Source organism: Procambarus clarkii, chromosome 38 (assembly GCF_040958095.1).
Source record: "Procambarus clarkii isolate CNS0578487 chromosome 38, FALCON_Pclarkii_2.0, whole genome shotgun sequence".
NCBI lineage: Eukaryota > Metazoa > Arthropoda > Malacostraca > Decapoda > Cambaridae > Procambarus > Procambarus clarkii.
In genome coordinates this window covers 20,742,742-20,767,133 of record NC_091187.1, presented here as the reverse complement: position 1 = coordinate 20,767,133, position 24,392 = coordinate 20,742,742, and the positions used below count along the sequence as shown (strand labels likewise).

General features: G+C 47.1%; 1 protein-coding gene across 5 annotated transcripts in view; it reads right to left on the bottom strand.

Annotated features, from left to right (window-relative positions):
* LOC123771917 (lysosomal membrane ascorbate-dependent ferrireductase CYB561A3) overlaps window positions 1-24,392 on the bottom strand; it is a 114,006-nt gene that overhangs the window by 76,954 nt on the left and 12,660 nt on the right. The window contains exon 1 of one of the 5 annotated variants that reach the window (XM_045764712.2): window positions 23,768-24,026. The exons of the other annotated variants lie outside the window; for them this stretch is intronic. The gene's annotated coding sequence lies outside the window, so the exon portion shown is untranslated. Of the gene's footprint in view, window positions 1-23,767; window positions 24,027-24,392 lie in introns of those variants that run through there. 5 annotated transcript variants of the gene reach the window in all.

Genomic DNA, 24,392 nt, shown 5'->3' with positions numbered 1-24,392 from the left:
ACGGATACAGAGGTCATCCATTGGGAACATTGACTGTTGCTGCTGCTGTTATATAACATACCAGAGAGAATATGTTGTATAGACAACAAGAGCATCAGGTTCTTTTTCTGAATCTCTCAGACCTCTAATTCTGCCACAGAAAATATAAATGGTTTAATAATGCATATGAAAAACTCGTACATTAAAACTAAGAGTTTTGTGAGGAATGCAGAACCACATTTGACTGCCATAACTACTGCTAATATTTGTATGACAATTCTGTAACGGATACAGCGACCAGCAGCGTCACATCACCATCCCACAGGGCCCGGCCAGAGAGAGAGAGAGAGAGAGAGAGAGAGAGAGAGAGAGAGAGAGAGAGAGAGAGAGAGAGAGAGAGAGAGAGAGAGAGAGGGAGAGAAATGAAGGAAGAGGGGTAGACTTGAAGATGGGAGGACAGCTATTGTACATTGACAGCTATATTATTGTATCTAATGGACAACTTCAGTGGCCACCAACTGCACGCAAGATCCGTGTTCTTGTCTAGCTGTCTCTCTCTCTCTCTCTCTCTCTCTCTCTCTCTCTCTCTCTCTCTCTCTCTCTCTCTCTCTCTCTCTCTCTCTCTCTCTCTCTCTCTCACACACACACACACACACGCTATAAATTATATGAAAAGCATTAAAGAACTCTGTAAAAAAAGAAGAGATTTAGGTGTGGTTGGTGATAGCAGACTGTCAGCAGAGGACCGCATGAAGGACATTATGCGAGGAACATAGGCTACGCTTTCCTACATGAGAGCTGCTTTTATATACATGGATGGTGAAATATTAACGAGATTGTTCACGACTTTTGAGGGACCGAAATTGGAATATGCAGCAGTTGTATCTCAAGAGGCTCATCAGTAAACTGGAAAAGGTGCAAAGAAAAAGCACCTAAATGGCTTCCGTAATTGAAAACAAGAGGTACTTGAGAGGCTAAATTATAACCAAAGCTAGAAGCGATATGATTACTACGTACAAAATAGTAACAGAACTCGACAAAATTGACAAGAGGAATTCTTGAAACCTACAACTTGAAGAACAATAGGTCATTTAAGTTAAGGAAACATAAGTGTCAATAAAGATTAGAAAGTTCTCCTTTACAAAGAGTGGTAGACGGTTGGAACAAGTCAGAGGGTGGTGGTAATTACACACTGTAAGGAGCTATATTCAAGATATCATCTTATTTAATTGTTTATTTCATTGTTTTGTTCTAATAATCAATCTCTGACAAGCCTACTAAAATGATCTACTTTAGCTAGCCCACTAAAATGATCTCTACAATCAAAAAGAAAAAAACGTAAGCACTTACAAATGTAAATATTAAATATGTTTACGAGATAATAAGCAAGTAGTTTTGTAAGTTCAAGAGAATGGTCACTATAGTATTTGCTGTTGCAATACCATGGCTATCATCCTCAGATTTGTGACGTCATATCCTCAGTCCGTGTATAGCTCTGTCCTGCCTCGCGTTCACCATTTATACAAGTTATAACACTGGAAGTTGCTGACAGATGTGTTGACACATGTGCTGACATGTGCTGACTGTGCACACCTTTCCAGGTAACTGTGTCGTGCTCCACTTTCAACGAACACCGAGTTTCCACCGGTGATCTTAATCACTATTACTTCATTCCTATTATTATTAAAAACACAATGGTTATATACTTTACAAGTGCATAATGATCAGTGCAGTAAGCGAATTCTGACAAGTAAAGTAACAGTACCTGTTACAGGGGCCTGACAGCTGAGTGGACAGCGCTCGGGATTTGTAGTCCTGAGGTTCCGGGTTCGATCCCCGACGGAGGCGGAAACAAATGGGCAGAGTTTCTTTCACTTAGCAGTAAATAGGTACTTGGGAGTTAGACAGCTGCTACGGGCTGCTTCCTGGGGGGGGGGGGGGTGACAAAAAGGAGGCCTGGTCGACGACCGGGCCGCGGGGACGCAAAGCTCCGAAATCATCTCAAGATATCTTGAAGTTAACATTATATTATTTTCTGTGGCCCATTGAAAAACCTGATTTACACCAGATTGGTGGTTTGCTGAGCCTTTATCACTATATAATTATAAACGCAAGGCTCCACAGCTGAGACTTCCTCAGTGAAGGCCACTAACACATCCACTTCCCACTTAATATGTTCATAATATAAACTAGTCGGATATTGAATATGTTATGGCCAGCAGGAGTTAGTGAGCGGCCTGTTCCTAGCCTCTCTTGCCTCCTACACCACTATGTAATGACCTTCCCAGAGCTTAGCACCACCACCTACAGCCATCCCATCCACTCCCACTATCCTCTCACCCACCTACATCCACCCTCCCACTCCCACTCTCACCCACCTACATCCATCCATCCACTACCACTATATTATAAAGCTTCAGTATAACTATATAATTTGCATACCATCATAGGTCTAATTAATTGTTTTTTTATTTTTAAATATGCAGCAGGAATAGACATGTTTCACCTTGAATATAGAAGCACCGAGTTTTCTGTAGCGACCAAGCACTGAACTCTTAACATACAAACGACGCCTCGCTCCTGCGTACTGGCATGCATGTCCAAACGCCCACTTCGAGGACACGTGATGAGACAAAGTATTACCAGCGACGAGACCTTCAGACATTGATCACGTGGACACGGAGAAGCAAATCTGTGCTGTACAATTGGTGAAGTGAAGACTCTCAACACTTACACTCCCCAGAGCTGCCAGTCTTGCCTACACTCCCCAGAGCTGCCAGTCTTGCCTACACTCCCCAGAGCTGCCAGTCTTGCCTACACTCCCCAGAGCTGCCAGAGTCCTGCCTACACTCCCCAGAGCTGCCAGAGTCCTGCCTACACTCCCCAGAGCTGCCAGAGTCCTGCCTACACTCCCCAGAGCTGCCAGAGTCCTGCCTACACTCCCCAGAGCTGCCAGAGTCCTGCCTACAATCCCCAGAGCTGCCAGAGTCCTGCCTACACTCCCCAGAGCTGCCAGAGTCCTGCCTACAATCCCCAGAGCTGCCAGAGTCCTGCCTACACTCCCCAGAGCTGCCAGAGTCCTGCCTACAATCCCCAGAGCTGCCAGAGTCCTGCCTACACTCCCCAGAGCTGCCAGTTTTGCCTACACTCCCCAGAGCTGCCAGAGTCCTGCCTACACTCCCCAGAGCTGCCAGAGTCCTGCCTACACTCCCCAGAGCTGCCAGAGTCCTGCCTACAATCCCCAGAGCTGCCAGAGTCCTGCCTACAATCCCCAGAGCTGCCAGAGTCCTGCCTACAATCCCCAGAGCTGCCAGAGTCCTGCCTACACTCCCCAGAGCTGCCAGAGTCCTGCCTACACTCCCCAGAGCTGCCAGAGTCCTGCCTACACTCCCCAGAGCTGCCAGAGTCCTGCCTACAATCCCCAGAGCTGCCAGAGTCCTGCCTACAATCCCCAGAGCTGCCAGAGTCCTGCCTACAATCCCCAGAGCTGCCAGAGTCCTGCCTACACTCCCCAGAGCTGCCAGAGTCCTGCCTACACTCCCCAGAGCTGCCAGAGTCCTGCCTACACTCCCCAGAGCTGCCAGAGTCCTGCCTACACTCCCCAGAGCTGCCAGAGTCCTGCCTACACTCCCCAGAGCTGCCAGAGTCCTGCCTACACTCCCCAGAGCTGCCAGAGTCCTGCCTACACTCCCCAGAGCTGCCAGAGTCCTGCCTACACTCCCCAGAGCTGCCAGAGTCCTGCCTACACTCCCCAGAGCTGCCAGAGTCCTGCCTACAATCCCCAGAGCTGCCAGAGTCCTGCCTACACTCCCCAGAGCTGCCAGAGTCCTGCCTACAATCCCCAGAGCTGCCAGAGTCCTGCCTACACTCCCCAGAGCTGCCAGAGTCCTGCCTACAAACCCCAGAGCTGCCAGAGTCCTGCCTACACTCCCCAGAGCTGCCAGAGTCCTGCCTACAATCCCCAGAGCTGCCAGAGTCCTGCCTACACTCTCCAGAGCTGCCAGAGTCCTGCCTACAATCCCTAGAGCTGCCAGAGTCCTGCCTACACTCCCCAGAGCTGCCAGTTTTGCCTACACTCCCCAGAGCTGCCAGAGTCCTGCCTACACTCCCCAGAGCTGCCAGAGTCCTGCCTACACTCCCCAGAGCTGCCAGAGTCCTGCCTACAATCCCCAGAGCTGCCAGAGTCCTGCCTACAATCCCCAGAGCTGCCAGAGTCCTGCCTACACTCCCCAGAGCTGCCAGAGTCCTGCCTACACTCCCCAGAGCTGCCAGAGTCCTGCCTACACTCCCCAGAGCTGCCAGAGTCCTGCCTACAATCCCCAGAGCTGCCAGAGTCCTGCCTACAATCCCCAGAGCTGCCAGAGTCCTGCCTACACTCCCCAGAGCTGCCAGAGTCCTGCCTACAATCCCCAGAGCTGCCAGAGTCCTGCCTACACTCCCCAGAGCTGCCAGAGTCCTGCCTACACTCCCCAGAGCTGCCAGAGTCCTGCCTACACTCCCCAGAGCTGCCAGAGTCCTGCCTACACTCCCCAGAGCTGCCAGAGTCCTGCCTACACTCCCCAGAGCTGCCAGAGTCCTGCCTACACTCCCCAGAGCTGCCAGAGTCCTGCCTACAATCCCCAGAGCTGCCAGAGTCCTGCCTACACTCCCCAGAGCTGCCAGAGTCCTGCCTACACTCCCCAGAGCTGCCAGAGTCCTGCCTACAATCCCCAGAGCTGCCAGAGTCCTGCCTACACTCCCCAGAGCTGCCAGAGTCCTGCCTACACTCCCCAGAGTTGCCAGAGTCTTGCCTACACTCCCCAGAGCTGCCAGAGTCTTGCCTACACTCAACGTTTAAATAAGAAATATCATATCATTTGCTTCATAAGACAAACTAAAAAAATACATAAATGCAAGAGAAGCTTGCGGAGCGGCGGCGCCCGTGAGGGTTGGAAACCTTAACATATACATACACAGTAATATTTATCATTTGAAACTCGAGGACTGTACGATGAATATATATTAACCAACGCATGGCTCTGCTTACCCCCGTTAATGTGTAGCAAGCATTCCCACAAGCAGCGTTGTTGGCTCGTTTGGTTTTGCTCCTTACAACGTCCAAAACAGTTACAGCCATTATTTATCTAAATTTACCTGAGGGCACCATCTCTAGTGGCCTCGATGGGGGACAGAAAGCCGGCGACTTGTTAATGCCCCCAATGTTCCGAGAATTTTTTGTCAAATATAATTTTGAATTAGAGTACTGTTGTCATTTGCGGCTTAGACGGGTAGGAAAGGTGACTATCAGGGGTGAAAGCGCCAAGCCATTCGGACTATATAACACTGGGAAGGGGTCAGGATAAGGATTTGGGATGGTGCCCAACCACTTGGACGGTCCGAGATTGAACTCGGACCTGTATGAAGCGAAACTGTCGCTCTACCGTCCAGCCTAATGGTCACCGGATAGGTATTTATATAAGTATATAAATTTATGGGTGAAAACAAATATTGTTTTATATTGTGGCTTGTTGAGCATGAAGCTGTTGCCCCTTGTGTTACATTTCATCTTTTATACCTGGTTGATGTTACGTACCCTTATAAGATACGTAAGTGAATATATTAATATGTACATTTATAATTGTATGTAAATTACAAGCATGTATATTGTTATACTTATATGTTCTATGCAAATGCACATTCATGTTACAGTGTTGGCGTTAGGCCCAGCGTATCGTGGGAATGATTGTTTATTTCTTTGTGTGATCAGTTTTCCCACGGGAACTAATGATTTATATGTGATCATAAGTGGGTAACAGAGTGAAATAATAATTGAGTGAACTGTATCTGGCAAATTGTCGTGGGATCGTCCGTTGCTGGGTGTGCATGCCATTATTTCTTTCTGTATGCATATTTTAATTACTATGTAAAGAAACAATTGCTTTGTTTGTCTATATCAATATGTACTAATTATTCATTAAGTTAGTTTAAGATTACTCTTGTCACAATGTAGTGCTCCATTGTTGAAATAATAAATATTGTAACTTTGGCAATTTATTCGCGGGGCAAGGCAATGTGTTTTTTGACTCGCATATTGTAGTTCAGTAGCTGAGCAGAAACCAGGGAGATATCATCTTGGAGTTAAGTCATTCTTTTGTTCTAGCCATATAATTATTCTTAGTACTGATTTAATGTCTGGAAGTTACAGTGATATTTTTAATGTGATATATTGTGACCATATAATCATCTGTTTGCTTTTGAGATTTATTTAATATAATAGTATATATCTATACTTAGTATCTTTATTCTTCAGTCCTATGAAGATTCTATTTTATGCTCATTACCCATTAAGGGGTTATACTGGTGATTCGCTATTGAGAACAGCAGTTGTGTCGTATCCCTAGACTTATTAAAGTTTGGCTGCTGTAGGATCACGAGCCGTAACGTACGATAGGTAACAGTTGATACCTGGTTGATACCTGGTTGATACCTGGTTGATACCTGGTTGATGGGGTTCTGGGAGTTCTTCTACTCCCCAAGCCCGGCCCGAGGCCAGGCTCGACTTGTGAGAGTTTGGTCCACCAGGCTGTTGCTTGGAGCGGCCCGCAGGCCCACATATACCTAGTTGATGGGGTTCTGGGAGTTCTTCTACTCCCAAACCCGGCCCGAGGCCAGGCTTGACTTGTGAGAGTTTGGTCCACCAGGCTGTTGCTTGGAGCGGCCCGCAGGCCCACATACCCACCACAGCCCGGTTGGTCCGACACTCCTTGGAGGAATAAATCTAGTTTCCTCTTGAAAATAAAAGTGGTCTGGATGAATATCTAGCAATTTGTTCAGAAATTTATAAGTGTGGATGAGGGTGAGCTTCGCCATGTTTGTGGTGTTAGTCCTGTGGGCCTCTACTGGTCCTGCAGTGAGGGGCTTGGCGCTCATTGATGAACTTCCAAAACACATGTGTCATTTTGACGGCGAGGTCTATTCTTGGACGACATTCAATGACTTCTAGGTCATTTTCTTGATCAATCTGGTATATATATGGTCGTCTTTAGATGATATTTGCGATGTATATTATTGTTATTCCCTACATGCAAGGCCTTGCACCTTTCAATACTGAAAAGCATTTGCCAAGCGTTTGAGCGTTTCGTGTAAGGCAATTTGAAGCCCTATGTAAGGCCTCAATATTATTTTTGCTTCCCACTTTACCATAGATTTTTGTGTCCTGCAAATCTGGTGATGTGGTTTGTGATCTCACCTGTATATGCCGTTTTTACGGTCAGTTTGGGCCAGTTACCGTTTTTTTTTCTGTTAACGTGTCTTATAACTTCTTCTTCTTCATCCTACCCAAAGTCGATGGTAAGTTTTCAAGAACTGGCTGTGGCAAGTAGTAGTGCAAAGAATAAAGGGGGGGGGGGGATAAACAGTACGCGTTTAGACCATCACCAATATATTATCACCTTCACCAATATATATTATATATCAGAGTATAACTACACATATTTATACTGTGTCGCTTTCACCCAGGACACTCAATAGATCTGCAGTGTTCGTCAAATCCTGGCAAGTCCACTACGTCCAGGTACACGTCGTCCACACTATATGGCAATCACCGGTGAGTTCACTTCAACATGAGCCAGTCCGCACATCGTATAGTCACGATGTGCCAATAACCCACATCCGCTCTCCAGAAACACTCACTGGCAGAGGGTTTCAGCAACTCGCTGACAGGGGTCTCAAATAACCTCATACAGGGGTAGCTAACACCCTGGCAGAAGTCTCTAGCAACACACTAGCAGCACTTCTTAACAGACACACTGCTGTCGGCCCGTAAATCTTCTTGGCCAAATCCCGGATCCATACAACACTGTATAAATCCAGCAGTTAACTCACTGCTACTACCGACGGCGGCCACTTTGTCCTCTCACAGGACCAAGTCAAGAGTTCTGGACTGCCCAAGGTGAACTGCCCTCAGCGCAATCGCCGCCTCACGTCACTTCTGTGAACATAAATGTTATTAGCTAGACAGACAGTATACTGGGTGGCCTTAGAATAACACCCTTCCACTGGGGAACTGAAATTATAATTGCTTGCACAACAGAGATGGCATTGATATCATTATGCCCCCCCCCAGCCAGAAGTCATCATCGTCGACCTCACCTTCTGAGGTATGAAACAGGAGCCTTTCACCAATGCCACTCCACCGCCAACAGATGGAATTGTCTGCGTATCACCTAATACTTGGGAGTTGGAGTGCAGGTCCATAGATGGCGCCGAAATCGCCACTTCACACTCCAGCAACGGTGTTGATACCATAACGACCGTTGATGTGTATTACAAATAGGGTTGGCTAATGGAGAAACGACGACGTTTCGGTCCGTTCTGGACCATTATCAAGTCGTGTGTGACTTGATTAATGGTCCAGAATGAACCGAAACGTTGTCGTTTCTCCTTCTTCTGAAGTGTGGTTTGATCATCAAGCTTTGGAGAAGTTCATGTGTACATCAACTGGAAGTCTTTTGTCAGTAAGCTGATTAAAATTTCCAAACATGTGACAAGATTAATTTTGTAAGATTTTTTATTTACAAAATCATGTTGTGTCGCGTTTATAAAATTGTTCATCTAACAGGGGAATAGTTTCCTCCATTAGGATTCTCTGTGAACTTGCAGATATGTAAAGGTTAGACTGTTTGGTTTATTTATCTACTGAAAACTTTTAGCGAGTTTCTTGAAGACGATATTTTCCTGTTTCCTGAAGGGGCGATATTTTCCTGTTTCCTGAAGGGGCGATATTTTCCTGTTTCCAATCTAGGTGGACACTTCATTCGTCCAGACATTTTCTGAAGAGCAGTTTTAATGGATGTTCCTGATTATTTCGCTTAATCTATTCTCATCTGCTTTAAACATTTGTGTGGATGTTGTCTAATCTTTCTATTGTGAATTCTGATTGGTTGGTCTCAACTTTGAAGTGTCTTGGTTTAACTCTTTATATATGTGCAAAGGTACTTGGGATCTTTCATTTGGAGCAAATTTTCTTTCTGTGTCTTTTGGTTTGTCAGATTTCCTGGGTAACTGCACTTAAAATACCCTTTTGTGTATCTCATAGACTCCTCGAAGGTAGTCAAAGTCATTATCATCAACTTTTATATGGGATTCTATAATTGTATTCCAGTTATAGACTTTCGGTGCCGTGGAGAGGCGGCATGTGCTGCTTGGGTAACAGCTTCTCCATATCAACCTACCCTGGCATTGTGCCCTGGAGAGACAACTCCAGACCGACAACCAGAGCGCAACACCATAGTCTCCTGAGACTGATGGATGCCTACTATTCCATCTTTGGATGTGGTGGTCACATGAAGGGGGTGAGCTTCTTCCCTACCTGGATTTGATCGATCATACCTTCTTCTGATGTTGGCACAGGATTTAGAATGCTGTTCCCGTGGGTGGGTTCTGTCACATGCTGTGTGAGAAAGGAGTCATGTACCAGGTTCAGAAACTGATCTTCCAATTGTGATATTGGAATCACCCAATTTATTGTCTCGCGGTTAAAATCCCTCATTATAAGAGCTTGGGGTTCAGCTGTTGACCAGACCACACACTAGAAGGTGAAGGGACGACGATGTTTCGGTCCGTCCTGGACCATTCTCAAGTCGATCGACTTGAGAATGGTCCAGGACGGACCGAAACGTCGTCGTCCCTTCACCTTCTAGTGTGTGGTCTGGTCAACATAATATAGCCACGTTATTGTGACTCATCGCCTGCTTGGGGTTCAGCTGCTGTGTCTGTCCTATAACAGACACAGCAGCAAATTGACTCCCACTGTCACTTTGCTATCATCTTGAGCTAGTATATGACACCATAAAGATGATGAAGATCCCCATGTTGTTTAATTCCTCATTGCTGGTCGAAGTTAGATCCTCTTATATGTATCACATCACCACCTGCTCTTGTTCTGTTCTCTCTGAAAGGTAGAGAAAGGTTGTTCTGTTCTCTCTGAAAAACGCTTCCATCTTCCACCTCTGCAAGTTGGAATTCCCTTTCAATTATATATTCACATGTCCACGTTGTGCTCATACCAATGACGTCGGGGTTCTTAACCTTGGCACGTGCACATAATTTGTTAGTGTCAGAGTAGTTAACAGGTGGAATGCATTAGGCAGTGATGTGGTGGAGGCTGACTCCATACACAGTTTCAAGTGTAGATATGATAGAGCCCAGTAGGCTCAGAACCTGTACACCAATTGATTAACAGTTGAGAGGCGGGACCAAAGAGCCGAAGCTCAACCCCCGCAAGCACAACTAGGTGACTAAAATGTTGCAAAATCCTCACTCTGCTGCTAGAGGCTGAGAGCGTGCTCTTGCATTCTACACACTATTACCCCGCACGCTGACCCTTTGGTTTGGTGCCGGTTTGTCGTCCGAGATACGAGACAAAGTCACTGGGGCTCCCAGATGATTTTATCATCGATATATACCACGATAGTGTGATTTTATGTGTGAATGGTGAGAGATATATAGGGTTAGTTGTGTCTCTCCGAGTAAGGGATTTCGTTTTCTTTGTTATCACCTGCACTCTTTTTTTTATTATTTGTACCTTTGTATTTATGGTTCGAGGTACGATTTTTAGCTCCTTGTCTTAGTTCTTTGCTATATATAAATGTTGTTGTCTATTCAGTTGCTTCAGAATTTGTGCATTTCTGAGTACAGTGTTTCTGTGCTTGAGATCTACTAAGGTTACGCATACTCCTTGCCTCTCACGCTTACCCAACCTCTCGACTGTGAAAATGCTTCCATCTTCCACCTTACCTGTCAATTGGTCTCTTTCTCAATATTTGGCTTATCATTCTTTACCTTTTCCTTCGGAGTTACTTAATGAGGTTATTTTTCGGTCATGCTTCTCCAAATTCAACAACACTGATAGTGGTGTTTACCCTGTTGGATTCTCCTCCAGAATCTGGATTCTCCCGGATTCTGAATCCAGAATCTGGATTCTCTCCCTGTTACTCCAGGTAGCCAAGTACCCTTTGGGGTTTTGTGTTCCATGGTCGGGGGGAAATATTAGGCTTTTCCAAGTCCCCTTACGCCAACACCTGACATTCTCCAAGATGCGACCCACACCAGTTGTTTAATTCTCGAGTACCTTGGTATAGCTGGGTGAACAGCGGCATCTGGTCAAAGGAAACATCACACAAACGATTTTTGTTTTTTTGTTTTGGTTTAGCATGGGAATTGAACCCTGAACCCCTAAACTTTGACTACACTGCACCGCAGGCCTGAAACTATTTCATCCAGCCCGTCCTCCAAACAGACCCAAAAGTGATTCCATCCACCCGCCAAACCCCCTGTTTATGAATGAAAAACGGTTTACACACGACTCAACTGATTTCGTACGAACACTTCCGAGACAAGTGTTTCACTAACGAATTGTTCGAACCACAACACTGTAAACAGCCCGTCCTCCAAACAAAGATCCAAAAGTGATTCCATGCACCCGCCAAACCCCCTGTTTATGAATGAAAAGCGGTTTACACACGACTCACAACTGCTGACGTTCGAACATATCCGGAACAAGTGCTTCACTGACGAATTTTGTTCGAATCACAACGCTATAAATGCTTCACCCACGTACTACAAATACAAATAATCGCCAACAGAACCTAAACACCTAACCTATCCTATGCCTATATATACACAATATGCTAATATATTATAATATTAATTTATATTTGAGAAAACTTCCGTTTTGAACGAACAATGTTAAAATTTATGAATGCGTCTGTGGGGTCGACTGCTGGATGGAATAGACTTAGAGTCGAGCATGGGTTTATTTCACCAGTTTCATTTGATTCTGTTTTATTTTCTTATGACTTGTCCTCTTTAGCCTCAGTGATAGAACTATCCCTTGACCATTTGGTCACCACTTGGTCCGGGAGACATCTCCCGTCACGCAGGGTGCAGTTGCGCCTCCACAGATCTCCAGTATCATCTTTTGATACTGGTAATGGCTCGAAAGGGCCACCACTTACGGGCTATTCATGCCCGTGCCACCTCTTGGGTGGCTTAATCTTCATCAATCAATTCATCAACTATCCCTTCACCGGCTGGCTCACTGCAGTAACAGTGAACTAGGCTTCACCGGCTGACTCACTGCAGTAACAGTGAACTAGGCTTCACCGGCTGGCTCACTGCAGTAACAGTGAACTAGGCTTCACCGGCTGGCTCACTGCAGTAACAGTGAACTTTTGCCTAGTCTTCATCATTACTGTATATATTACGTAACATATCCGAGAAGTTTTGACATTTAATGCAGCACATGATCAGGCGAGGTAAGATAAAATTATCAAGAAAAAGCACTTAGCCATTACGACTATACAGCACTTGGGAGGGATAAGGGGGATGGGGATTTAGGATAGGACGGAGGCACGGAATGGCCCTCAGGTACTTGGACGGTCGGGGATTAAGCAATACCGTCCAGTCCAAGTGGTTAGGCTCCATTCCTTCCCTCCGTCCTATCCTAAATCCCTATGCCCTCAACCCTTCCAAAACCACAATTGTAGGGGGGGTAGAAATAGCCTAAGCTACTCTATCCCTTTGAGATGTATTTCTTTCTTATCTCAATAAACATACTTGAACTTGAACACAATTGTAGCAGGCTAGCCAACCATAATTTTAAGTTTCTGGCTCCCTAGACCATAGTTACATAATCCATATTTACTGTTGCTTTTCTCATAGATGATACTTTAAAAGCCCATATTATTCAAATTTATACATTTATATACAGATATGTTTGTATTAATATAATGAATTTTTGTATTATTAAACTTATCAGGTATTAACTAGTTTCAATGGCATTGTTTACCGTAGTTTTGCGTGTCTCATGTCCTTATTGGTGTGACAATGTTGGCGGGAATGTTTACACGAGGCTTCCAGCTGAGGAAGACCAGAGTGGCTCCCCTGGAGGGAAAGGTGGGGTCCTTAGCTCACCCCTGGAGGGAAAGGTGGGGTCCCTAGCTCACCCCTGGAGGGACGGGGGTCCCTAGCTCACCCCTGGAGGGACGGGGGTCCCTAGCTCACCCCTGAAGGGAAAGGTGGGGTCCCTAGCTCACCCCTGGAGGGACGGGGGTCCCTAGCTCACCCCTGAAGGGAAAGGTGGGGTCCCTAGCTCACCCCTGGAGGGAAAGGTGGGGTCCCTAGCTCACCCCTGGAGGGACGGGGGTCCCTAGCTCACCCCTGGAGGGACGGGGGTCCCTAGCTCACCCCTGGAGGGACGGGGGTCCCTAGCTCACCCCTGGAGGGACGGGGGTCCCTAGCTCACCCCTGGAGGGACGGGGGTCCCTAGCTCACCCCTGAAGGGACGGGGGTCCCTAGCTCACCCCTGAAGGGAAAGGTGGGGTCCCTAGCTCACCCCTGGAGGGAGGGGGTCCCTAGCTCACCCCTCGAGGGCGTGGCGGGTGGGGGGGGGAGGTTGTCCCTAACTCAACATCATCTAAACCAAACCGAAACCAACCTATTTACTGATTTATATACAAAACGTAACACTGGGTGTGTGTGTATACACACCATTGGTGTTCTTACAGTCTTGCAAAACCAAAAAGCTAACGAAAATAAAGATCTGAAACTGCGGTGTTCATAAATGGTGTTGCATGGCGTCAAAATTCACACGGGAACAGGTTTTAAATCCAACTGGTTATCCGGCTTGTACCTCTTTTTTTTTACCCCCTGGCGCGATGGCGTCTCGCGGATGTTATGGCCGCTGTGCGTCGCAGGCACTGTGACGTCACGGCCTCTTTGAGTGCCAGTGCCATAAACAAACTTGAGATCCAGCTGGGCAGACCCCCATGTAAGGGAGGGGGGGGGGGGTGATTCTTTTGTTGCTGGCAAGCTCACCATTTGCCTGTTGGAACTGATACCTTTATGTGCAGCATTTGGCTGTAACTGGTAAGTTTATGTGCTATATACACGAGGAATATCAGCACACAGGGTTTAAATTGGGAAGATTAATGAATGTTTGTTGTGGCTCAGCTGTACGTGGATTCGTATAGGTGCGGCTGAGCTGTACGAGAATGCCTGCAGGTGCGGCTAGACGCGTGAGAACCCCTCCGCGCGCGGGAGAGCACCTGGACGTCCAGGAACAGCTAATGGTGACACTGACCACAGCCTGGGCCCCATGTATGGCAGGCCACTCATACCCCACCAGTGTTGGGGTGCGTCTTGGGGAGGAATTGGAGAGGGGAGTTGCTTAGGGGGACGTGGGGGAGGCAACTTGCAAGGGTGTGCAGTGGCGACGGGTGCCCCTCCACAACACTTGCCTCACTCGTCAGTCAGTATTCCTGTATCAGTCATGAATGTATCATGATTATACACCATTATTATACTCAGTTATACGCAGAGCTGTTCAATTAACCATGTATATATATCTCTGTTGTACACGTGTCTCTGTTGTACGTCTCTGTTGTACACAACACGTGCCTCTGTTGAACACAACACGTGCCTCTGTTGAACACAACACGGGCCTCTGTTGTACACAACACGGGCCTCTGTTGAACACAACACGTGCCTCTGTTGAACACAACACGTGCCTCTGTTGTACACAACACGGGCCTCTGTTGAACACAACACGTGCCTCTGTTGAACACAACACGGGCCTCTGTTGTACACAACACGGGCCTCTGTTGTACACAACACGGGCCTCTGTTGTACACAACACGTGCCTCTGTTGAACACAACACGTGCCTCTGTTGAACACAACACGTGCCTCTGTTGTACACAACACGGGCCTCTGTTGTACACAACACGGGCCTCTGTTGTACACAACACGTGCCTCTGTTGAACACAACACGTGCCTCTGTTGTACACAACACGTGCCTCTGTTGTACACGCCACGTGCCTCTGTTGTACACGCCACCACCACCCACCCCAAGAAAAGTGTGTTCTGGTCTAATGTTACACTTGAGGAAAAAGCAAAATATTCCACTTAGCCTCTCATAAACACTTAAGGGTTGTTGAGGGCCGACAGACGCACCCTGTACCTAATGCATTGTCTCCCCCCCCCCCTCCGTGCTACTCTCCCACCCCCACTGAGCACATGCTCGGTAAACCACGTCTATTCAACGTTAAATCAACGTAGAAAACGTTTGATTCAAACGTTTTCGTCGTGCTGCTGCTGCTGCTGCCTCTTCTAGCAACCATGGTGATATCTTGCAATCCGTTCTCGCACTTTCGTACAGTCAATATTGACTTATTTAATAAGTCAATATTGACTTATATTGATAAATAAACAAAGATCAGAGTTTACGAGAATCCACAGATGAACTTGTCGTGGTCTCCAGCGCTGTCAACCGACTGTCGGATAGTCATAGATGAATGAATCACTTATTTAATAAGTCAATATTGACTGTACGAAAGTGCGAGAACGGGTTGCATCTTGACTGTGCCTGTAACTTAAGTGTCAAATACTTTTGTGTATATTAAATCCATTTTTCCATATAATGCTTTATACGCTCTTACTACTGAACCTTTTATTAGTTACGCAAAGGTAGGACCGGGCCGCGGGGACTCTAAAGCCCCGAAATCATTTCAAGATAACCTCAAGATAACCTATGACCATCCCCCTCAAGCGTAAGTCACCTGGAAGAAGAGTTGCAGGTGCCGCTGTGCACATTATCTGTGCTCCAGACACACCTTAATGCACACACAACATATTCAGGACCGTTCCTGTGCCAGGTAAGTCCACCACGGGCTCACCATAGCCCGTGCTACTTGGAACTTGTTCCGAGTAGCTGAATCTATAACAACAACAAACAACACCTTAATGAGACAGATGCACAGATAATGAGATCGGGCACCTGTCGTTGGACTCACCTGATTTCCATCAAATTTAAAATTAGTCCGAAGGTGGTCTCAGTGAGCACTATTATCACTGCAATGTTGCTTTAGGAGAAAAGGAGGGTTCGAGGTTCGCATCACTACACACACTCAACAAATGGGGTCTTTCAGCTATGTTAAAGAGACGGCCGCTTCTCTTCCTGCGCGGCCTCTGGCGACTTATGTCTTCATCGCGAGGGAACAGTCAACAGGGTTATGAACGGGAGCAACAGGATTATTGCTCCCGTTATTAATTATTACTCCCGAACAACGGGAGCAACAGTATTATGAACGGGAGCAACAGGGTTATGCACGGGAGCAACAGGGTTATGCACGGGAGCAACAGAGTTATAAACAACGGGAGCAACAGAATTATGAACGGGAGCAACAGGGTTATAAACAACGGGAGCAACAGGATTATAAACAACGGGAACAACAGAGTTATAAACAACGGGAGCAACAGAATTATGAACGGGAGCAACAGGGTTATAAACAACGGGAACAACAGAGTTATAAACAACGGGAGCAACAGAGTTATAAACAACGGGAGCAACAGAATTATGAACAACGGGAGCAACAGGATTATAAACAACGGGAGCAACAAACTGACACGGAAGACTGCTACTCAACCCCTCCACTCCCATGTGTTGCTGGTGTGGGTTAGTCACAGGGAAGTCAAGTACACAACATGTTTTAGAAGACAAAAACAAAGATGAGAGTTTACGAGAATCCACAGATGAACTTGTCGCGGTCTCCAGCGCTGCCAACCGACTGTCGGATAGTCATAGATGAATGGATCACTTGTTTATGAATAATGGTGGCTACCCCTGTAGCCTGGTGGATAGCGCGCAGGACTCGTAATTCTGTGACGCGGGTTCGATTCCCGCACGAGGCAGAAACAAATGGGCAAAGTTTCTTTCACCCTGAATGCCCCTGTTACCTAGCAGTAAATAGGTACCTGGGAGTTAGTCAGCTGTCACGGGCTGCTTCCTGGGGGTGGAGGCCTGGTCGAGGACCGGGCCGCGGGGACACTAAAGCCCCGAAATCATCTCAAGATAACCCTAGCAGCTGTTACCGTATGTACTCACCTCACCTAGTTGTGCTTGCGGGGGTTGAGCTTTAGCTCTTTGGTCCCGCCTCTCAACCGTCAATCAACAGGTGTACAGGTTCCTGAGCCTGCTGGGCTCTATCATATCTACACTTGAAACTGTGTATGGAGTCAGCCTCCACCACATCACTTCCTAATGCATTCCATTTTGTGTTGTGTGTGTTACTGTATGTGTGTTATAGAGAACACACATGAGTATATTGGCTGGGATAGAGTACACGCACACATGACTTACCGCTCAAACTGGTTGCTTGCTAACTTGAGCGGCAAGCTAGCAAGAACCGCTATATGAATAGGGCAATCAAAGGGCAGCATGTGCAATGCCCTGTTCCCTGATGTATTCCTTCCCAGAGTGCATGTAAAGGTCAGAATTGAGAGGTCAGGTAAAGATTATACCGCGGTCAGGTGGCGACCTTTCCTGCCGCCAGTTGGGTTTTGTACCAACTCGTTCCAAGATGGTGGTTCACCCGCGAGTTACAGGTTTAACAAGTCGTTCCCCCTGACCTCTTGGTACCTTGTCTTCCCCCCCCCCCTGACCTTGTGCTACCCTTGGCTTTGCAGAAAATCTACACTCCAAATGAGAACCATCACACACACAGCACCGCTCCTATGCCAGGTAAGTCCACTACGGGCTCACCATAGCCTGTGCTACTTGCCCCGCTCCTATGCCAGGTAAGTCCACTACGGGCTCACCATACCCCGTGCTACTTGCCCCGCTCCTATGCCAGGTAAGTCCACTATGGGCTCACCATAGCCCGTGCTACTTGCCCCGCTCCTATGCCAGGTAAGTCCACTACGGGCTCACCATACCCCGTGCTACTTGCCCCGCTCCTATGCCAGGTAAGTCCACTACGGGCTCACCATACCCCGTGCTACTTGCCCCGCTCCTATGCCAGGTAAGTCCACTATGGGCTCACCATAGCCTGTGCTACTTGCCCCGCTCCTATGCCAGGTAAGTCCACTACGGGCTCACCATACCCCGTGCTACTTGCCCCGCTCCTATGCCAGGTAAGTCCACTACGGGCTCACCATACCCCGTGCTACTTGCCCCGCTCCTATGCCAGGTAAGTCCACTACGGGCTCACCATAGCCTGTGCTACTTGCCCCGCTCCTATGCCAGGTAAGTCCACTACGGGCTCACCATAGCCTGTGCTACTTGCCCCGCTCCTATGCCAGGTAAGCTACGGGCTCACCATAGCCCGTGCTACTTGGAATTTGTTCTGAGTAGCTGAATCTATAACAACAACAATGAGAACCCACTCTCCAGGAAGACTCAACTTGAGGGGTAGTCCAACCAGAAGTAACGATAGTCGTATTATTCGTACACTTTAAAGTTCAAACAGTGCTGGTATCTTGGGTGTGATACCCGCTTTCTCAGTGGTATTTACGGAGTTATTCTTCACAGTGACTTGGAGACCCTTGTAGAACAGAATAACATACGAGGAAGATGATAGTGAACACAATCTGTCCATAACGCATTACCTAGCAGTAAAATAGGTACCTGGGAGTTAGTCAGCTGTCACGGGCTGCTTCCTGGGGGTGAAGGCCTGGTCGAGGACCGGGCCGCGGGGACACTAAAAGCCCCGAAATCATCTAAAGATAACCTCTCAAGATAACAGAAGGAGGGCAGCAGGACGTATGTGTACCGTGGAGATGTATCACTTTTGTCATACTAAGGCCTTTCCTGGCCTTAGTATGCCAAGTTAATTAGAGAGTGGCATTTTCCAACATACAAGATGCTGCTTATTGACTGACTTTCGCCCTCCTGGGCTAAGGTATGATGAATTCTGTAACTACTACACGAGTACTGCAACACCACTTGATGATATATTGGACTTGTACCCTAGATTGAACATATGATGTATCAATTATACAATGTATGTGATGTAACTATATAACTTGAGCTTGTAAAAGCATCTTAATCACCTTCAGTGGTTAAGTTCTTAATTGCACACTAGTTTCTCTGTCAACTCTCACCCTGTCAGAGTAAAAGCGACAAATGTATGTGTATATATGTATGTATGTATAGGTGTGTGTATGTATGTTTATAAAGTATATGTGGAAGCTGATCAGAGTTACGTTTCGCCTTTGAAAATACACATTAATGACACTATGTAAAACACACATCGAATACTTTATGTAGCACACATAAATCTGTGTATCTATGTATTTACGTACGTAGCTTAGCCTAGCATTTTAAAAGCACTACAATCACCTTGTGTGGTTGATTGTTCAATAAATCCCTGAACTGTATGTTTGATAAATCTCTAACACTGTTCATGGAGGACAGAAGAAAATGTATATATGCTGGTTAGCATTGTAAATGTGTGGCCACGTCTGTGGTAGAAAATAATAATAATAATAAAGATGCTGCTCTCTCCTGATTGGTAGCCTGCAACCTTCCAAATGAGTCATCCATTGCCCCCCATTTGGTCGCCAAAGTTAAGACTTCACTTCGACTAATCTGTTTTGGCTCGTAGCAAACAAGATGCCAAATCGCTTGTGTTGCTTCTCACCCTTAATCTGACAACACCACATTGTGACAAGTACATTCAAGCCCCATTCTTCAAATGCTGGATAACGCGTCCATACATGACTGATGTTTACACACAGAAATCACAATAGCGTGATGCATCAAATGAACAAATCCACAAGGGCCGTGACGATGATTCGAATCTACGTCCGAGAGCATCCTAGACGCTGCCTTAATCGACTGAGCTACGACATGGTAAAAAGAATTGCAACCAGAAGTTCTACTGCCCTTACTTGGACCTTGTGGATTTGTTCACTGTTGATGTTTAGTTGTAGCACCACGACTAAGTTCAAGTGGGATGTTGTTGTTGTTGTTAAAGATTCGCTACTTGGAACAAAAAGTTCCAAGTAGTACGGGCTATGGTGAGCCCGTAGGTACTTTTTTTCACGTGGAAAATATTTCCATGCGTGTTTGCAACTTTATCTTGAGGTTATCTTGAGATGATTTCGGGGCTTTTAGTGTCCCCGCGGCCCGGTCCTCGACCAGGCCTCCACTCCCAGGAAGCAGCCCGGGACAGCTGACTAACACCCAGGTACCTATTTTACTGCTAGGTAACAGGGGCATAGGGTGAAAGAAACTCTTCCCATTGTTTCTCGCCGGCGTCCGGGATCGAACCCGGGACCACAGGATCATAAGTCCAGTGTGCTGTCCGCTCGACCGACCGGCTCCCAAACCGGCTTTACCCTCCAAGTTCTCCCCGGAACACCACCAACCAATCAGCGTACTTCCAGCTACTCAAATACTACTGGGTGAACAGAGGTCAACAGCTATGGAGTGGTTCCCAGCCATTCCTCTCCGGGTGTTGTCATGGGACGAGTAAGTGTGTATGTGTAGTGTCATGTGTGCGATTATATATATATCTACATATTAGGCTAACTACTAAGCCTACCATAGACTGGAGCCCACAACAGGTCGCTAACACCCCAACCCGTTCTCGCACTATCGTATAGTCAATATTGACTTACTATATACGTGCATATGTGACATACTAAAAATACTAGTTTACCTTCAAAAGCTTCATAGAAAACACCGACCTTATTACGAAGCAATAAGATGCTTATCTTAACATACTAAGGTTAGGTAAGGTCGGTGTTTTCTATGAAACTTTTCAAGGTAAACTAGTATGTTTAGTATGTCACATATGCACGTATTTAATAAGTCAATATTGACTGTAAGAAAGTGCGAGAACGGGTTGAACACCCAGGTCCCTTACGACTGTGAATCAAGGTCGTTCACCGCTAGACCACAGAGCCCTTTCAGTGCCATTTCTCTACTAATGTGGGGAGTGTCTGATATATTACGGAGCTTAGTTCTAGTTGTTAGAGGAAGAGCTGTAGTGAGTGTACTCACCTAGTTGTGCTTGCGGGGATTGAGTTTTGGCTCTTTGGTCCCATCTCTCAACTGTCAATCAACTGATGTACAGATTCCTGAGTCTCCTGGGCTCTATCATATCTACATTTGAAACTGTGTATGGAGTCAGCCTCCACCACATCACTAATGCATTCCATTTACTAACTACTCTGACAGTGTGTGTGATACCTTTTCCCAGGAAAGAGTGAGAAGGGATCATGCGTGCAGGATGAGGCAGACTTAGAGAAGCGCGGAGAACAGGTGACAGTCACAGTGAGCGGTAGTGGCCACCGGCACCCCGACCAGCCACTAGGTGCCCTTTGTGTGTGTCCTCACCATGCTCACCTTCACACCATGTACCACCACTCACCACCACCAGGGGAAGTCGGTCGGCCGAGCGGACAGCACGCTGGACTTGTGATCCTGTGGTCCCGGGTTCGATCCCGGGCGCCGGCGAGAAACAATGGGCAGAGTTTCTTTCACCCTATGCCCCTGTTACCTAGCAGTAAAATAGGTACCTGGGTGTTAGTCAGCAGTCACGGGCTGCTTCCTGGGGGTGGAGGCCTTGGTCGAGGACCGGGCCGCGGGGAAACTAAAGCCCCGAAATCATCTCAAGATAACCTCAACCTCATTTTTACATTCCTCGAGGACGAAATCATTAATATCACAGTCACCTACTAATTCTACAGTCAGCTAATTCAAAATCTGCATTCAACATGCATGATTCTCAAGGCTGATAAATGTCATTGACTCCCCCACCAAGTGCTGGTAGAGTTAACTAAGGCGCGTTTGGGATTATCCCGGGCGTAGGTTCGAACCCTCATCACGGCCCTTGTGGGTTTGATCATTTGATATATCACGTTATTGTGATGTCTGTGTGTCGACGGGGGAGACATCTCCCGTCACGCAGGGTGCAGTCGCACCTCCACAGATCTCCAGTAGCAAGAGTTGATACTGGTAATGGCTCAAAAGGGCCACCACTTAAGGGATATTCATGCCCGTGCCACCGTTTGGGTGGCTTAATCTTCATCAATCTGTGTTAGGAAATGTATATGTTTATCTCTCAGAATGTTCGGTAATACGTTTATTGTTTGTGATGTGTGTCTATGTATATATTAACACGATGTACTGAACGGGGTGAGAATAGCTCGAGCTACCTCATCCTTTTGAGTGTATTTTACCTCAATAAACTTATTTCAATTTCAATTTCAATCTGTGTGTCATTAACTCTGTGCGCCTCAGGGTCAGCTAGTTTAAGCTGACGATTGGATTTAACCAGTGATTGGATGGGTGACCGTGTTGACGCAGCCTTGCCTCAATGTCGTGTAGGATCATGACATTCATGCCACCAAAAAGAGTATGAATATTACACACAGAAATCACAATAGTGTGATGCATCAAATGAACAAATTCTTTTACCATGGCGTAGCTCAGTCGATTAAGGCAGCGTCTGGGATGCTCTTGGACGTAGGTTCGAACCCTCGTCACGGCCCTTGTGGATTTGTTCGAGTATGAATACACTCAAAAAGCTGTGCTTGGAGCACAGAAGGACACGCCCCAGTCACCAAGCAGTACATAGGTGCGTATCACGTGGTCCCGAGTTTGATTCCCGCACTTGACACTTGGCCAAGTTTCCTTACACCTAATGCATCTATTCACCCAAGAGTAAATATGTACCCGAGAGTTCGAAAACTGTTTGCATCCTTGTGAAGGTACCAAATGCATGGTCAGTCTTTGGTAGGTTGGCCAGTCCAGCAACCAGGAGGCCTGGTCGAAGACCGGGCCGCGGAGACGCTAAGCCCCGAAATCATCTCAAGGTAAGGTAGGTCAGTCGTTGACCTGGGGGGGAAGGGGGGGGGGGGGAAGGTCTCCAAGCCCAGCTGGAATCCTTCACTCCACTATGGAAAATCTTAAGTTGGAGAATGGAATCACTAGTTCTGCAGTTAACTATGTAAGGACAAGTCGACGCTCTGGAAAGGGGCGGGGACTGCTTTCGACCCCTCCTCAGTTGTGGTCAAGATTCCATTAAATACATTGGCACCAAGTTTAACATCAAGTAATTATCAAGAACAGGGCCCAAACCTACACGCTACCTAACAGGTATGGCCTAATTGGGGGCCTGGGGGCCCAACAGCTGAGTGGACAGCGCTTCAGATTCGTAGTCCTGAGGTTCCGGGTTCGATCCCCGGTGGAGGCGGAAAACAAATGGGCAAAGTTTCTTTCATCCATGATACCCCTGTTCACCTAGCAGTAAATAGGTACCTGGGAGTTAGACAGCTGCTACGGGCTGCTCATCCTGGAAGTGTGAAACAAAAAGGAGGCCTGGTCGAGGACCGGGCCACGGGGACGCTAAGCCCCGAAATCATCTCAAGATAACCTCTAGATACCACGTAATGTATTATTCCTTATACCCAACCATCTTTCTCTCCCTATCTATTGCGGGTTGCGTTATGAATAACGACAGAGTATAAAACATTATTAGTTTGCAAAGTTGAAGCTTTCATCGATAACTCACCTGTTACATTTAAGTAAAGTGCAAACAGTATACATAATGTTCCATGGTTTAATGTATACAAATACACACCAAATATTAACGGAAGTCTACAGCTCAAGCTTATCAAGCCAGCTTCATACTGAGCACCCATCACCAAAACTTGCCAGAAATGTGGCAATTATATATATACAAGCGCATGTTAATACATTGCCTTCACTCCAACCAAAAAAAAAACGTCACTTTACGGGCTATTCATGCCCGTGCCACCTCTTGGATGGCTTAATCTTCATCAATCAATATATTGACACACTTCAATGTGATTTCTTTGTGTATTAGCACATTCATGACAGCACAAGTACATTATAATGCATAATAAACTTATTATAATGTATAATAAACTTAATTATAATGTATAATAGACTTGTGAAGCGATACTAAGCGCATATGCGGAAGGGAAGATCACACTTACGATGTACTAAAGTCTCTGGCCCCAACAAGAGACGCAAAGGCTACTTGGGCTGAAATGTCACTAGCCAGATACGCGAGTATTATTTCCCCTCGCGTCCTTATATATTCCTTAGTGGTAAGTTAAGAGGAAACACAAACACTTGATCAGTCAACAGCGACACACGAGGACGGAGTGACGCCGTCCGCCATTAAGTCAGCTCCAGTAGGCGGGAGGAGCGCTGAAGCTGACCTGACTCCGCGCCGCCACACATGCAACTGGGCAGCCCACACCACCCTACCCCGAGGGTGGGGAGGATGGGTGGCTCCCCGCCCACCCCATCCCGGCCTGGTGGCTCATGGCCCTCCCCATCCCGGCCTGGTGGCTCATGGCCCTCCCCATCCCGGCCTGGTGGCTCATGGCCCTCCCCATCCCGGCCTGGTGGCTCATGGCCCTCCCCATCCCGGCCTGGTGGCTCATGGCCCTCCCCATCCCGGCCTGGTGGCTCATGGCCCTCCCCATCCCGGCCTGGTGGCTCATGGCTCTCCCCATCCCGGCCTGGTGGCTCATGGCCCTCCCCCATCCCTGCCTGGTGGCTCATGGCCCTCCCCATCCCGGCCTGGTGGCTCATGGCCCTCCCCATCCCGGC